Source organism: Vicugna pacos, chromosome 1, assembly GCF_048564905.1.
Source record: "Vicugna pacos chromosome 1, VicPac4, whole genome shotgun sequence".
Taxonomy (NCBI): domain Eukaryota; kingdom Metazoa; phylum Chordata; class Mammalia; order Artiodactyla; family Camelidae; genus Vicugna; species Vicugna pacos.
This window is the reverse complement of record NC_132987.1, coordinates 97,821,277-97,838,013: the sequence shown is the minus strand read 5'-3', so window position 1 is coordinate 97,838,013 and position 16,737 is coordinate 97,821,277. Positions and strand designations below refer to the sequence as shown.

The 16,737-nt window shown below is 38.4% G+C and overlaps 1 non-coding gene across 1 annotated transcript; it reads left to right on the top strand.

Annotated features, from left to right (window-relative positions):
* Positions 1-2,705: 2,705 nt before the first annotated feature.
* On the top strand, positions 2,706-2,777 carry TRNAI-AAU (transfer RNA isoleucine (anticodon AAU)). Its single transcript has one exon. It is a non-coding gene; the product is annotated as a tRNA-Ile (tRNA).
* The last annotated feature ends 13,960 nt before the right edge of the window (positions 2,778-16,737 follow it).

Here is a 16,737-nt window from a genome sequence, read left to right as displayed (position 1 = left end):
CGCCAAAGTGGGAATAGAGGGAACATATCTCAACATAATAAAAGCTATATATGACAAACCTACAGTTGGCATCATATCCTTGACTTTGTTTTTGTTCACAAGTGATTAATAAGGCTGATTTCTTTCTATAAATCAACAGTCTTTCCCGCTCTTCCAGGCAATTCAGCCACACAAAGGAGTTGCATTTATTAATTATTGTAAAGTATTTACTTCTGCATCCGTCTCCCTCAGTGGACTATGAATTCCTTCGGGGCAACTCCATGTTCATTTCATCCCTGTCCCCTGTCCTCAGCTCCAGTGCTGTCCAAGAAGTGAGAGGACCGAGGTCATGCTGGTACCCAGCTCTTTGGCTTGTGTCTGTAAGCTGTGGAACTCTTCTGTTAATAAACAATTCTACCTGGCAATTCTCTGGCCATGGGAGTGATTTCACATCTTAGGAGAAGTTACCCGTGACCATGTTCTCTTCTAGGACTTAAGAAAATAGAGATTGAGGCCTTCCTCTGTGGACATAATCCAGTCGCTCTCAGTCCTAGCGGGAGGTTTGTAATGTCTGTGCTCAGGACTGCAAAGCAGTTGGCACATTCAGAAGTCAAATAATTAGTATGGAGCTTTTCTAACTTTTAAAAACAAACCCTATCATTTGAATTTTAAACACACTGTGATTTCCCAAAATATAAACTGCTCTAGTTTCTTATATTTTATTTTTAGAACAATGTGCAAAACTTGAGGTGAGAAAATACATTTTGTGTATTTATTTAAAATTCAGACCTGTCAATGGTTTGTGTGTGTACCAAATAGTATGAAGGTAAAAAAGAAAAAGCCACTTTAAAAATTGTCAGCCAAAGGACCAACTAGAAAAAATTTTTAAAGTTAAAACTACTCAATGTCAGAAGCAGATTGATTATTTATTATTTGCTTCAGGAAGGGGAAAGAGAATGAGAGGCCATTTAATGCAGTTATTGGAATGATACCTTGTTATATTTTTACCAACTGATCCAATAGACAACATGATACATTAATAGTTTTCATTTTCATTTTATTTTGTATATGTGCACATGTCTGTGGGGGGATGGGTGAGAATGTCTGAAATGCTGGGTGAAACAGACTCTCCTCCCCCCACCATGAAGGCACTTCTGGTAAATGGGTTGGATTTAGAGGCCGAAGCACTTGTTTAATTGAATAGATTTTGCTCCAAAGTAATTATTTAAGTAACTGGGGGAATTTTGCCATTATTTTATTTAGAACTGATACCTCGCTGCCTAAATGCAAGCCCATTTTATGAGCTATTTCTTCCCTTCTCTGTCCACTCTATGGCTCTGTGTTTTCTTCCATGATCTTCCTTTAGATCTTGTGATTGTGCGGTTTGGAACCCCTTTTCCTGCTGACAACAAGCTGCCTTGTAACTCGGCGTCTCCACGTGATTTCCTGCTCTGCGTTGCCTTCAGCCTGGCTCGCCTTCAGTGGTGCTGCGACTTTCCTGTCCTCCTCTGTATAGGCTTCTTATTCCTTCCTGCCTTACAGATCAGTGGGAACAAGGTTGTCAGCCCCTCTCCCACCGCAACCCCAGTCATTACACGCTAGCATCCGAATTTTCCACCCCAACTCCTACTGTCATCTTGAGGAATTTCAACAGCCATGCCCATGATTCTCTAACAGCCTCGCTCCTCATCCAGTTGTGAAGATAGTCACTTGGTCACGATCTTGACAGTCTTCACTTCTGGAAGAGTGAAGTATCAGTACTTCTGAATGTCATCTTCTATACCTTTCTTTCTTTCTATTATTTCCACTAAATTGCTTTGCTGATTTCCATGTAGTATTAAATGCTTTGATTTCTCTTTGTTCTCCAAGTATATTAGCCCCTTATTTTAATGAATGTAAGTGAATCCCCAGCCTGTGTCTTGGGTATTTAAAGTAGGAAAAAAGACCTTATTGTTAGTGGTACTGTTATTGTTATTATTATTGTATTACCACTGTCCATTCGCCATTTGCTTATTAGCTCTTTCAGTTCTCTAACCGTCTTCCTTCACTGTCTCCATCTGGCAAATTCCAACATTGTTTAAACGAACCCATTGCTTTTCTGTTTTGCTCACACGATCCCATTCTCTTTAGCAAATTGTTTCTTACCTTTATTCTTCTAATGTGGTTTCCCTAACAACAAACATCCTAATCTTAACCTTGTTTCTAGTTCACCTTATGAAAAAAGGTACAGACAGTGAAATAATACTTAGCAATTAGAAACAATTGACTAGCTGTTCACCCATCAGCATGATTACATCATGAAATGTACTGCTGAGTGAAAAAAAGAAAAGTAAAAAAGAGAAGGGGACAAATGGTACAATAATTTGTGCTAATTAAAAATGCATGAACACAGAATGCCACTAAACATCTTATAAGGAGCTAAGCTACCCCAGTTTATTATACTGCTCTCTTGACTGGTCTCCCAGTCTTAGCCCTTGACTTGTTACAGTTCATTTACTAAAATTCTTCCAAGGAATCGCACAGCACTCACAGCCAAAGCCAAAATCCTATGGAGGGAGGGGAGACGACACAACCCAGCCCAGTTTGCCTGCTGCCCCGCTTTCCTATCTGAGTTCATCTGCTCCAGCTACAGTGGCCTCTTTACTGTTTGTTGAACAAGCCAGGGACGCTCTTCCTCTGGCATTTGCTTCCAGTAAACACATCCATGACTAAAACAGAAAGGGTACGGGGGTGTTGCTCAGTGGTAGAGCACATGCTTAATGAGCAGGAGGTCCTGGGTTCAATCTCCAGTACCTCCATTAAAAAAAAAAAACAAAAACAGAAAAGAATTATTCCCCATCCGCTCCCCCAGGGGCTACCCTCTAGTGTGTGTGCCTGTCGAGGAAGGGGATGGGGGGAAGGTAGTTGAGGAGAGACAGATAATAAGCAAAAGGAGCAATTTGTATAGCATTTTAGGAAGTGATACATTTTATGGAGTAAAGTTTGGCAGGAAAGAGCTGTAGAGACTGTAGACATGGGATAGAGGATGCATTAGCATTTTATTTATTTATATAATTATTTTTTGGATGCTCTAGTAGCTTTATGAACTCTTTTTTCAGAGGTAGCAGGACCTCATAGCTGGAGAGCTGGAGAGGAAGCCAGGAAGCTGTGGTCTCTGGATGGGTCATTCAGGTGGGGTACAGAGGACATCTTGCATCTCTTGGAAATCTCCTCCTGTCCACAATGAGCTGGACACAAATATCACCCTTTTTTGTTCAGGGCATGTGGCTGCTTCATTTAAATGCAGTCAGGGAAGAGCTTGTTGGGAAAGTGCCAATGAAGCAAAGAACAGGAAGAGGTAAGTAGGGGAGCTGTCTGGCTGGAGGAGGAACAGGAGGGTCGGCTGGGAGGGGCTGGCGTGTTCTTGTTCTGGGAGCAGCACTGTTTCGGGGCCTTGGGCGTGAGGGGCAGTGGCAGATGAGGTTACAGAGCTGAAGGATGGGCAGCTGTGCAGGGCTTCGTAGGCATTTCTAAAGATCCTTAGTTTTGTCTGGTGATGTGGGAAGCTCTTTAAAGGATATGAGCAGAGAAGAGACATGATCTGACTTGAAGTATTTATTCAAATGTCACGTTCTCTGTGAGACTCCAATGACCTTGATCAGAACCCCAACATCACCTTTCCTGGCCACTTCCTATTCTTACTCCCTGATTTCTTTTTTCTTGTTAACACTTAGGAGCATCTAAGCTATTTGCTTTACCTATATAATTTCACTTTTCTTTCTCCTGCTTCCTCTCCTCATATGAGTATAGAAAATCCACAAGGCAGGATAATTCTTTTCTTCTATTTTGTTCACTGACATATTCCTCAGCCCCATCTACACCTGCACATGCTAAGAATAATGCACTGGGGGACAGGTAAGTATCACCAGTAACAGACATTTGAACAAGTGCCTGTAGGGGCAGAGTAGATGCATGAAAGTGGAAACAGGGATAAAACTGATGAATAAATAAAACAAAAGAGGAAACTTACATGGAACTGCTCTGATAGTTCACCATGAAATGTTAAGTAAGATTTACTCAACTGTTGGCAAAAAAAATAAAAACGCATATATTTCTAAACTGAGAAAAGCTTTCAGATATGAATTTCTTTAAATTACTGATTCTCTGTGATAAACTTTACTGCCTCTGTGTCCATTTTCACATCCACCCCACCTTCAATTTAAAGACAGGGGGCTCTTTTGTAAAGCGAACCCCTTTCTGTGTGCTCCTTTCATCTTTCTTGGGGACATTGCTTCATAATATGTGCCCTTTCTTTTCAGACCTGTAACTTTTCCACCCTCAAAGAGACCTTTTCTTCACTATGTATGTTGATATGTTTACATTTTCCCATCTTGAAAAATAAGAGTTAAAACAATCAAATAAAGTAATTTCTTAAAAAAAATTCGTTAATTTTTTCCACATAAATGATTCTTTACAAGAGATAGTAATTGCTAAAAGGGCCTCTAAGGTTAATGAAAAAATTGCATGAAACATTGAAGCCATGGTAATTTTTGTAAAGCTGTTGATTCTCTATATGTTTTACTTTTTTAATTAAGAAGAATTTTTAATTGAAGTATAGTCAGTTTAAAATGTTGTGTTAATTTCTGGTGTACAGCAAAGTGATTCAGTTATACATTTCATATTCTTCTTCAATATTGGCTATTACAAGGTATGAATACAGTTCCCTGTGTGATACTGTAGGAAAAAACGGTAACTTCCGACCCTATCTCCCCTTCCAAATGCTGCTCCATTTCTTTCTAAGCAAAGCTTTGAAAGAAATGGCCTCAACATTCTGTTTCTACTCAACTTCTGGTTCCCAGAATCATTTTTCAAACTGGTCCCTGACCTTATTATATACCTAAAGCTCTTTGGTTAGGAGCATCATTAATTTACTAATCTTTTGGCTCATTGAAAAGATAATTATATATATGTAACATGTGCCATTACCCTGCTAGACTCTGGGGATGCAGTGTGGCAGGAGAAAGTATTTTCTTCACCAATTTATCACTACCACCTTCTTGGGCAAAAAATTTAGCCTCTCCCTCTGGGTATTAATCAAGACTGAAAAAAAAAAAAAAGGATACAGCCTTTAAAATGCAGCTCAGAGATAGAAAGGAAAAGAAATGTCTCTCTCTGCTTGAAAACACAGTCGTTATGCTACAAAAAGATTGCTCAGGACAATGTAAATGGCTGATTATTGATGATTATTGATTCATGTTTGATCCTGAGGCTGAAACAGCAATTCTTTCCTTCAATATTTTCTCTATTCTCAGAGATCCAAAATTTCTCAATTCATTTTAATAAAGATTTTTCCAAAGGGAAAGCTTTTCAACCACGGATACAGTCTGGAAAAGGGAGCAGGACATCAAAGCAGGAATGAGAGAGAAACATTCTTTATAGGACTCTGGGATAAATGGGATATGGGTAAATTTTTTAAAAAGCTTTTTTTTTTTTTTTTTTACAATAAGGAGACTCTCAAGTATACTTGGGAGTCGAGAATAAGAGAACAAAAGTTCTGCCACATTCAGGAAGTAACTGGTTAGTTAACTAGCAGCGATTATAAGCCTCTCTCATCCCTCACTCACTCTAGAGTCTGTATGGAGAAAACTTAGACCAGAAGTGAAGTCTTTCCTGGTATATCAGTCTGAGTCTGGGTGCTTAGTTCATGGGCTAACAGAGACAAGGGACTTGATTCTATAAAGAACTGTACTCTTATCTCCTTCTGTGTTAATGATATTAAATTAGAAATAAGACACTGCCTAACCCCTCAAGGAACTATCGCCTACTGCAGAGAGACACGTCAAGTAAACAGCTGTGACTAAATAAGACAATTGCTTTAATGATGTATGTGCCAGGAGCAGCAGAAGGAGCAGTAGCACCTGTATCAGCCTGGGGCTGTCAAGTCCAATGTCACAGAGAATACAGCAATCGAGCTGAGAGTTTTAAGAGATATAAGTTGATTAGATTCCCAAGAGAAGAGGGGCCTAGGCAGAGGGGACAGTGCCTACAAAGGTATAAAGGAGCAAGGCTGGTTCTGGAATCTACAGGCAATTCAGTATTTTGGGATTAAAAGTAGGAGATAATCTAACCGAGCAGGACCCTATGGGACTTTCCTGGGACAGAGCCCTCCGTGTCCTCCACCTGCCTTTTGCTTGTAGAAAAACTCCTAGGCCTTCCCCAAGTTCCAAAGAATAAATTTAATCAGAGAAGTGAGAAAATGCAGAAACAAAGGAAAACAGTCAAGCCAAACAAAAGAAAGCAGTGTAGCCACTAAAAAAAGTCAGGGACGTTTAGTTCCTTCTCAAGTGCTATAGGTAATATTCTGAGCCATATCCTTTGAGCTGTTTTGCAGATAATGAAACCCCCACTAGGAGGAAGGAGCTAACTGTATTCTGCCCACAAGCCCTGGACCCCAGACTGGTTGGAACCAGAAGGTTGATGCTGTTGACTCCAGATTACCTCACCAACAGCCAGTCAGAAGAAGGCCCATGAGCTGATTGCACACCCTTCTACTTCCTCTCACCCTGTCTTTAAAAACCTTTCCCTAGAAGCCATCAAGGAGTTTGGGCTTTTTGAGCACTAGCTGCCTAGACTCCTTGCCTGGCACCTGCAATAAACACTGCACTTTCCTTCATCACAGGCCGGTGTCAGCAGGCTGACTTCACTGCGCACAGGAAAGCGGACCCAAGTTTGGTTCAGTAACAATTAGTGAGAGAAAGGTTGTGTTTGGCTAGGTGATTGGATCAGGAACCAGAAGTTAAATGTCAAAAGGCTATTTTATATCCTGCCAGGGAGTTTAGACTTTTCTTTTGTAGGCCAATGGAAAAAAGAGTGTACCTGTGGTTGAATTTTATTTTCCATTTTCAAGTTATCTGAATTCTCCAAGTCTTTCTACATGAACAGCTTCCACATTGGTAATACGAGGGAAAAAAAAGGAAAATTATTGCTCTCTTGTATGTGCCTGGGTACAATGAATATATTGGTGTTGAATTGTAATACTTAGTCCCTTTTGAGTTTGTTACGTGTAAATAGGTCTTTGAATCTAGTCACTCCTCATAAAGTGATAAAATCAATTATCTAGATGCGATCAACACTTTTCCAAATCTACCAGTGATGAATAAACTGAACTACCTATAACTCATATAGGGCGATGCTCACTAGAGGAAGAATTCTGCAAATTCTCTCCCTATGGCTCAGCTGCACATATCATAGTGACCGTGCGCACCAAGTGCCGTGAGGCGTTGCCTGGGACGATGTTGTGTTTGGAGACTGCTAACCTGTAATTTGAAACGCTTTTTGCTCTGCCTAAAATTGCTTCCCGTTTTTTAGCAGCACTATTTTTAAGCTACTTAAATCTTTGATTTAGTGTATCCTCTTGCAAGTTTTATTTTCATAGCTGTTTCCTATATTAATGGCTATTGCATTTTTTTCCATTTTATCTTAAGCTCCTGTTAAGGATGGAGCTGTATGATCTATTGTTCCCAGGAATGACTTCAAATTTTCTCATTACTGCAAGACATTAAGTTGCCAAGATATGATTTACTTTAGCAAGTGCCTTTTATGTCATCTACGTTGGAGAGTTTTTGTGACTGTTATTTAAATTTCATTTCCCTGGCAATCTGTCTCTGAGTTAAAAAAAAAAAAAAAGGATGGACTAGATGTTGGATTCCACTAAAATATCTAAAACATTAGCGAGCTGCCATTGCCTCGTTAGGCAGACACCACCAGGACAGACCACACACCGCATGAAACCGGAGTGGCCACCTGGAAACAGCAGAGGAGAGGGGTGCTTCTTGGCAGCGCCTTTCCAAATGTGTTCCTATCAACTGCACACATTTCTGAATATGTTGAAGCACAGAGAAGACCACAGAAGTGGAAAATTGAAAGGTGGAAAAAAAATCCCCTTAGGCAAAGATTTAAAGTTAATTTTCAAGAATGTTTCGGTGGAGGATGCTTGCTGGAGGTCGATAAAGGTAGAGAGTACAATAGAAGCTTCTGTTCTGAGGCTGAGGGACTGTGTTGAATTGGCTGATAAGAAAATGAAATTGTGTAAACAAATTTAAGGTGATGATGAAGGGGTTCAATCATTCTGAGGACTTGCTGAGCGGGGCTCAGGAAACTGTCACCATAGTCATCTGAGAAAGTGATGTTTTACGTGTTTGTACCCAGTGCAATATTTGGACTGAAAAATAGTCAGGCTGATAGAAGTGATCTCCTTTAAATCACTCCTCCGTTGGATGGCAATATTCTGCAATATTTTTATTGACTGCATTAAGCCAGAGTGAATAATTTGAAATACTGGGTTAAAACAAATGTTTAAAAAGGAGAGCAAAATAATAAATATTTAAATATTACTTGAAAAGTCACTACAATAATTTAGTAGTCATATGTTATTTGCTGATAATGTCTAAGGCTATTATTATTATTCCTTTGATTTATAACGTGCACTCAGTTTTAAGGCCTCCCAGCACGTGTAAATTACAAAATCCTAAGTGATTTAAACAATGGCGTAACTAACAATGGCACTTAAGGATGGTATTAGCACTGCAACACCCCTGTTACTCAGATCAGCAGACCTTAGGTATATTATCTCAGAAACGACGTTACTGAATTATTCCCATTCCTGTCATCATACACATTCCTGTTCAATAGCATTAAACTAAAAAAAGAAACAAACATGTAAATGTTAAGAATAAAACTTTTAAGTCATGCTTTCCAGAAAGATTCCTAACAATCATTTTATAGCTGTTCTTAATTATTATTTTTCTTCCAATGCCACCATCTGAAGACATGGCTTCCATTAAAAAAATAATTATAAGGTATGACTTGCTATGTATGTATTTTATATATCAACAATCTTATGAGGTAAGACTATTGCCGTATCTGTTTTTACAGAGGAAGGAACTTAAGGCACCAACAGGTTAAATAACTGTTTCCAGTATCACACTGCTACCAGCATAGGGAGGCTCAAACCCAAGCTGTCTTGGCTTCGTTTCGAAACAAAGAAACACATCCTCTTTCACCACTGATTATTTCTGGTTAATTTAATGTGTTTTGTTCTAATTTTTTAAAGCAAGTAATAATAATTATGAAATATTCACTGGTGTTACCCATAGTGTGAAGTGTCCATTGCCAGACACCTACATATTTGGAAACATTTGTATTTTGGACCAATTTTTTTAAACTTTTTGTTTCTGTGTTTATTCTTCTCTGCTGGACTCAAGTTGGTGGTTGGGCAAGAGAGACGGAGCAGAACAAAAATGATGAGGCAGGAAATCAGGGAAAGTTCCTGAAGCAGGCAATAGAGGGAGTTTAGGCAACCAAGGCATCCTGCAGTTAAAACAGGCTGATGACCCGGCAGGTGACAGAGTTTGGCAGCAGAGTCCCATAAAGCCATTAGCATGATACATTCATAACTATTGTGCTCCCAGCCAAATGGTATTTGGAGGCAGGGATCTGGTCTTTAGAAATGAAACAGAAGAACAATGCAATTGAACCAAAAACCAAACCAAGTAGGATAGTGCTATCCAGTGAATAAAATAAGAACCTGAGGTTTGCAGCTGGGACTTTTCTAGAGCAGGAACAAGATGTGAAAGTAAAAATCAGTCCTGCTGATGATAAGACTGTGCTGTTACTCAATGAATATCAGCCATTTTCCAATGAATTAGGGACAATGCCTACAAAGAACAGTGCTTCTACAGAATCATACCCATGGCCACACCACAGCTGCGAAATTGCCAAAGATGAGTTCTTCAGTGTGCTCATTACTTTCTCACCAGTGACATCCCCAGTTATGTTGCATTTCTCCCACTTCTTGAACAAAATCACTGAAATAACTAATTCTTGAATGCATTCATCTCAAACTGGACCCCTATTTCCATGTCCCTACTTAGAATCAGCCAGTACAACCAAAACCCTAGAAGAGGTCCTCTTCTTCCATCCCCTTTTCCAAGTTGCCCCCACAGTAGCTCTGCTAAGTGTTCTCTTTTGCTTCAGAAAAATAATAGATTTCACCTTGTTTCACTACCTTTGTGTTCCTCGTCTTCTTTGTGCAGTGGGCTTTAATAAAAAAAAAAAAAGACCAGTTTTTAGAACAAACATGGCTGGACAAATAAGATTTACTTTTTCCACGATATGGGCATGTGGCAAACATGACTAGACTCAGATTTTGGTCCAGAACCTTGAGAGGAGCTAATGCATGAAGTTAAATGGCCCTAGCTACAAAGTTCAGAAAGACTGAGGGCTAGGGAGTCAAGGACATAACTAAAGCCAAAGTTCGCTAATTTATTTATCTTTTTACTCTAGAATTATAGAGACTTGAGATTAGGTGATCTTTTAGGTAATAACAGATGGGAGTCAGACACTTACTCTTTTATTTGAATGTTTAATCTTAATTGTGATAAATATATTTTAAAAGATCTGACATTATATGAATAGATTTTCTAATTTGTTTTCTTCTCTAAAAGAAAATTCGGAGCTCGTAATCATTATCTGAACTATTCTACTCTTGACACATGGGTATTTATGGGTTTTGGGGTTTTTTTGTATATATGTATTATTGAAGTATAGTCAGTTTACAATGTGTCAGCTTCTGGTGTACAGTATAATGCTTCATACAGGAACATACATATATTTGTTTTCATATTCTTTTTTATCGTAAGTTACTATAAGATAATGAATATAGTTCCTTGTGCTATACATTATAAACTTGTTTATCTATTTTATATATACTAGTTTATATGAGAATTTATGTTTGATGTACATTTCCTTAGGTGAGCTTTCATGGACTGTTTAGGGTTGCTCTGAAGACAGTATGAGCAGAAGGGATGTATTGCTTTAGCACCCCAAAATTTTATTATGAAACATAAATATTCTACAATATTTAAAACACAGACCGTAACCCACTGTGTAGTCTTGAAGATGTTTCTAGGCCTCCCTGTTTATTTACAAAAAAGAAAAAAGAGAAGAAAAACCATACGTAAACCTCATTAGAAATTCCTGACTGTGCAGGAAAGGTGCAGCTGCTGGCTATTCATCACCTAAACTTTGCTTTGTTTCTATTGACAGATCATTTTAATAACCACAATTCTCCAGTTGATCTAAAGTATTCCACACTTCCGTGCTCGAGCAATTTATTATCTAACTGCCTAAAATAGGAAATTTTATTTCTGCACTTCTCCTTGGTAATTCTTTTTCTTCCTCCCACTACATTTGTTTCTCCTAAAAGTGGACTTGAATAACAATGTTTGCCTTTTCAAACAAAGAAAAAAATTTTAGTCTGACAGTTTAGCCAGACTTGATAGATAATGTAAAGCTGTTTAAATAGAAGGAGCTCAGTGCCATGTGACCTCCCATACTTGAGGACTGTTTTCTGTGCTGGTCTACCCTACTACTGATTTCTTCTATCTGAATTTATAGAATGTTTGAGTTAAGTAATTTAAAAAAAAAGTGGGGAAAAAGTGACACACATAAATCACGGACAGTGTTCATCGTTGTATAGAATAGAAAGACTGACATGTGTCCCCTGCTTAACATCTTCCAGTGACTCAACTACACTCCCATGCCTCCTTCCCTTCTGTTTAAGGAAAGATGGGAAACAGTGCTAATTCTTTCCCTCATTGTTGGTCTAAGAGTCAATCCTGCAATGACATTATTTTAAACAATAAAGCATCTTTCCCGTATCATACTCTACATTAATGATGTGACAAGATTCTGGAGAAAACACACTCCAGTATTTGTTTATGACAACAAATGAGTCTTGGGTTGTCAACTTGCTCACTCTATGTATTAAATTCTGAAGCTGAAAAATATCCATGAAATAATAAACTACAGTGTTTTGTCGAGATGAACTTCAGCACGTCTTTTTCATGCCATTAACTAGCTGAGTGTGAACTGATTTGAGAACAACCTGATAAAGTTTATATTTTCAGTCTGCGGGAAAAGTAAATGATAGCTCAAAAGGCTATTTTCATCACCCTTGATGATTTTGGTCTTCATTGCATTTCCTTATTTCTTGCTAAAGCTATTTTGCTAGAGGCTACAATATACTGAGAATTAGAGCTAGTGGAGTGGAAGTAAGTTGGCTTTGAAGCTAAGTGGCCAGACTGCCTCCCTCCGGCAAAAATATCTCCTTATGATAAAGCAGAATTCCTTTATAATAGCCCCGGTGAACTTCTGAGAGATTGCCTAAGTGTCAGGCCCAGTTTAGAAGGTACTTTAGGGTGCCATTTTGAAGGAAGAAAATACCATGTTTGCTCAAGTAAGCCTTAAAAATAACACTCAAGCCTCACATTTCTTTCCCTCCTGCAGGCAAGGCAGGATGAAGGTCGGGATAAAGAAAACCTGCAATCAGCGTCAGGGAAAGGGTTCATGACCGTACGTTGTTGCAATTTAAGAGGTTGGAGAAACCAGGTAACCAACATGTCTGTTTTCACCAACTTCAGGTTCAATATAAGGTAGTATGATTTTTTAGAGGCACATCACTATGGCTTCGAGACTGCATCCCATGAACTGAGGAACTCTTGTTCTACCCCTCAGCTTCTCTTCCTGAGATATTCTCCAAAGCCCACTAGAGTTAGTTTTGAGCAAGGCTCAATCAATCCTAGTTACCATCATTGGAAACTATTGCTAGTCTGAAGTCGAGTCCATTGCCACATCCTCTTTTTATCAAGACCTGGCAGACTAAGAAATTTGGATCAATATTTACTGACCACGTCTCTGTACCCCATTATCAGGAGGGATTTAAAATCATGCTACATATTTTGCTGATAAATTTGTTGCCTTTTCAATGTTTAGTGTGGGTTTTATCCTTTCACAGAGAAATTCATTCAATGAATAAGATAAACCAGTAGTGCACAGCAAATTTCCTTCAAACCACTGCTGTTTCTTTCAAATGACCTATTTTAGAAGCCACCAATGTTCTAATTCGGTTATTCATTTATTTCAGAAAAGGATTTCATTTGTAAGGCTGTAGTCTGACTATAGATAAACTCAATTTATGTAACCATACAAATCCATTAATATCTCCATTCCAATTAAGAGGACTTCAAGTTTTATCCCTGAATAATAGTGATATTATTATTCTTATATATGTCTTATATATGTCACTGAAAGGCCCTTTTTGGTGTCTTTCCCAAAGTGGAGGAAATTTAGCTTCAAAGGTAATTATACCTTCTAGAAATCCATGTTGTTAGCTAAGCCAGAGGCAGTCCCTATATTAAAAATCAAAACAAACAATAATGTACATTCAAACAAATCACATTTCTAAATAATTTTTATTGGTCCCTTCCTATATAATATGTACCTGTTACTTGGCTTAGTGATTTACTTATGCTATCTGGGTTACTATCATGGAGATTCTACTGAAGTATGTCAATCCCTGATATAATTTGGATCTGGAATTTTTAAAAGGAATATTTTTGAGCCATTTGATTAATATGTTCTGCTCTTGAAAAATCTCCCTTGTTTTTTGTTTTCGATTTTATCATTTCAGTTGGAAAAATAGCTCCTTGATTATAAAAGCTAAGCACGAGTGTCAAATGTTAACTAAATAATCCTAGCTGTTTTAAGATGCTGTATGATGGATGTTTAAAGCCCATATTTTCAATTTGTTTGACTCTAACTAACTTCACAGTTGTGATTACATTTTCTTCTCTAAACAGACATTCAAATGGGAGCCAAGGCTCCTATTTTAACATCAAGATGTAGTGAGTAGAACCAGTGGAGGAACAATTTTAGTTGCATTGTGGGCTTAGGTTAAGAAACACTCAGGGTAGCTCTAGTCTCTTCCCCTCTGAGGACAATGGTTAGCATATTTTAACAGAGTTTCATTAAATCTTTCTCCTCCTCTCCTTATTCCCAGGGGAAACACTTCTCCATGGTTATGACTCTCAAAATTTCTCTCTTGCTCAGACTGCAGATGAAGTAGAAGATTCATAAAGTGAGAAAAAAGAAATTTCTGTGTCATTCATGAGTGGAGATTTTGTAAATTTAGAAACACACCGTAGCTACAGGAAAGGCCTGTTGGGTGATACAAGTATGTTTGGCTTTGGCTGTTTAGTTGTAAAGACAGAACAGCTGGGGGCTGCAATATATGTAAATGCTCAGTCTTTATCTGTTTTGAAGGACTTTGGAGGAAGATGAACCATGGTTCTTAACATTGCTAAACCACCTTGGGGAGGCAGGTATAAAAGATATCAGCATAGTAAGAGACCAGGTGATTAATGCTAGTTGCTATAGCAAATACTCCGAACACCCCCGCCCCCCACAACACACACATTCACATCACATTCAGATGCAACTGAGTGTTTCTCCTGGGCAAGGTTTTCCTCCAAGCTTGTGACTAAGGGATTCTAGCTCTTTTCATCTTGTGACTCTGTCACATCTGGGTCTTTTGCATCCATCTTCAGGGCAAAGGTCCAGGAACACACTGGTTGAATCTAAGAGATTTTATCTAGGAGAATCTTCGGGAGGCAGGAAGAAGCAAATATCACTTCCAGTCACATTTCATTGGCCAAAATGAATTACGTGAATCTCTAAGTTAATGTCAAGAGATGTGAAATACTCTTCTGGCATTCTCAATAAGAGAAAATAGGAAGACTGAGTCTCAACCAGGATCTGCCACGATGCTCTTGACAACAGCCATTTTCTGTTGTGTTATTAAGTTTACTAAGCTCATTCTAACCAACTAGGGGTAAGCAGAGAACCTGCTGTGATCACTGCCCTCATCACACATCCTCATTTTAGAGACCTAAAGACCTTATAGGGTTTCAGCAAGGTTTGAAGTTAAAATCCCAAGTTCTGGGGGACAACTGGTAAATATAGGTCCATTTCATTAAATAAGGCAAAGACAAGTGAAGCAATGAGATCCATTGTCAAATTTATGTAATCAGAAAAAGATATTTTTCTTGACTATACATTTTGGAACTACTGATATCTCTTGGAAATGAGAGCCTAAGCAATACAAAAAGAACAACTTTTCAGAAATTATTATCAAATTTTTTATTACAGTGATCTTGCCTGAATCAGATGAACTGTTTTGATTTCCCTCTAGGGTGGTGACATTACTACTATGATTCTCATTTATTTTGGCACACATCTTATTTTGGTTGAATCACTTTCTAGTTACCTTGATGTTTATTAAAATAATGTACTCATCATTGGGTAGGAGATGTGTGTATGAGAAGGAACTACAATAAAAAACAGAGGTTTAGCTTGAATGAATCAACTTTGCATCTTATTATAAGCAAGCAAAAGTGTATTTTTTTTAAAGAAGTAAGCCATGGATTTAAAAATAGTGAAAAATAGTTTTTTATCTGTTTTACTTCAATTGTTATATATATTATAGTTTGCATTATACTTTATGAGCATTTCGAAGTATACTATATCTTCATCTACCATTTATGATTATAGAATATTTATAATAGTGTAAAATTTATGCAAACTTTGCTTAGGATTATTTTATTTAGCTGTCTCCACACATAGTCACAACTTTTGATATACTTACTTTAAATGCTCTAACGCTATAATAGGTGAAAGCCAATACTTTATATCATCACTGTGGAAGGCCCCATGCTATGGGTTAGTAGTATCTGTGGACCAGTAATTAACATTATACAAAGCGTAAGCCCAAATCAAGTAGCAATCATATTAAGAAATGTTTTGCTGGTATTTCAAATACAGCATTTCCAGAAGGGATCTAATTATTCTTCCTCAAGTTCTCGCTTTCGATCTTGAAACACTATCATGTGTCTCAGACTCTGGCTCACAATATTGTTCTCCAGGAGTAGAATTAACATTCTGCTCAGATTACTATCTCAAGAGTCACAGACCAATTCTGCTCTTCTTTTCACTCTTTCCCTTCACACTTGCAATCGCGAAGTCGTATCAATTTACTAATTATATCTCCACAGTCACATTGTGTTTTCTTCCTTTTCTTTCCCTGTTCAAGCTCATAATTTATACCTTGTCAGATCAACTATAATACATTTCTTCTTACTATCTCTAGTCCTACCCTTTGTTCAGCCACACTGCAGACTGGTCAAAGTGAACATCTCAGTGCAGGTCTACGATGGCATACCTTCCCTTAGAGGAAAGCCTGAGAGAGGGACCTACTGCATCAGTCAGGGCTTGTGACTGCAGGCTCAGAAAACAATTCCCGTTTTCTAGCAATGAAAATGGAACATAATGACAGACTTAATGGGAGGCTGGTGAACCAAATTTGAAAAATGTGTGTGGGGAAAGGCCAGTTGGGAGGGCTTTCCTGGAAATACAATAACTGTAGTTTAGCAGGAAGTGTCTGGCCAGGACGCTGCTGCTTCTGCTGCAGACACTGTCATCAGGAGACAAGACAGGGGACTTTGGCTCCCACCGAGTGGGAAGAGGTTCTGCATCACATAGACACCACATGGGCTGGGGATGCCCTAAATCCGGGGGGAGGTTGGATGCTGGACAGCCACTCCAAACAAGCCCCCCACCCTGCAAAACAAACAAACAAACAAAAAACTACAAATGTCAATTAATTACATAAATAAGGCCTAACCTTGCTAGCATTGCACTTAAACCACCTAAGCTGACTTTACATTTAAAACAGAATTGCTGGCTGAGATGTCCCCTTCTATTATGAACTGAACATTTGTGTCCCCTGCTCCAATTCATAGGTTGATTCCCTAATTGCCAATGTGATGTTATTAAGAGATGGGGCCTTTGGAGATAATTAGGTTTAGATGAGGTCTTGAGGGT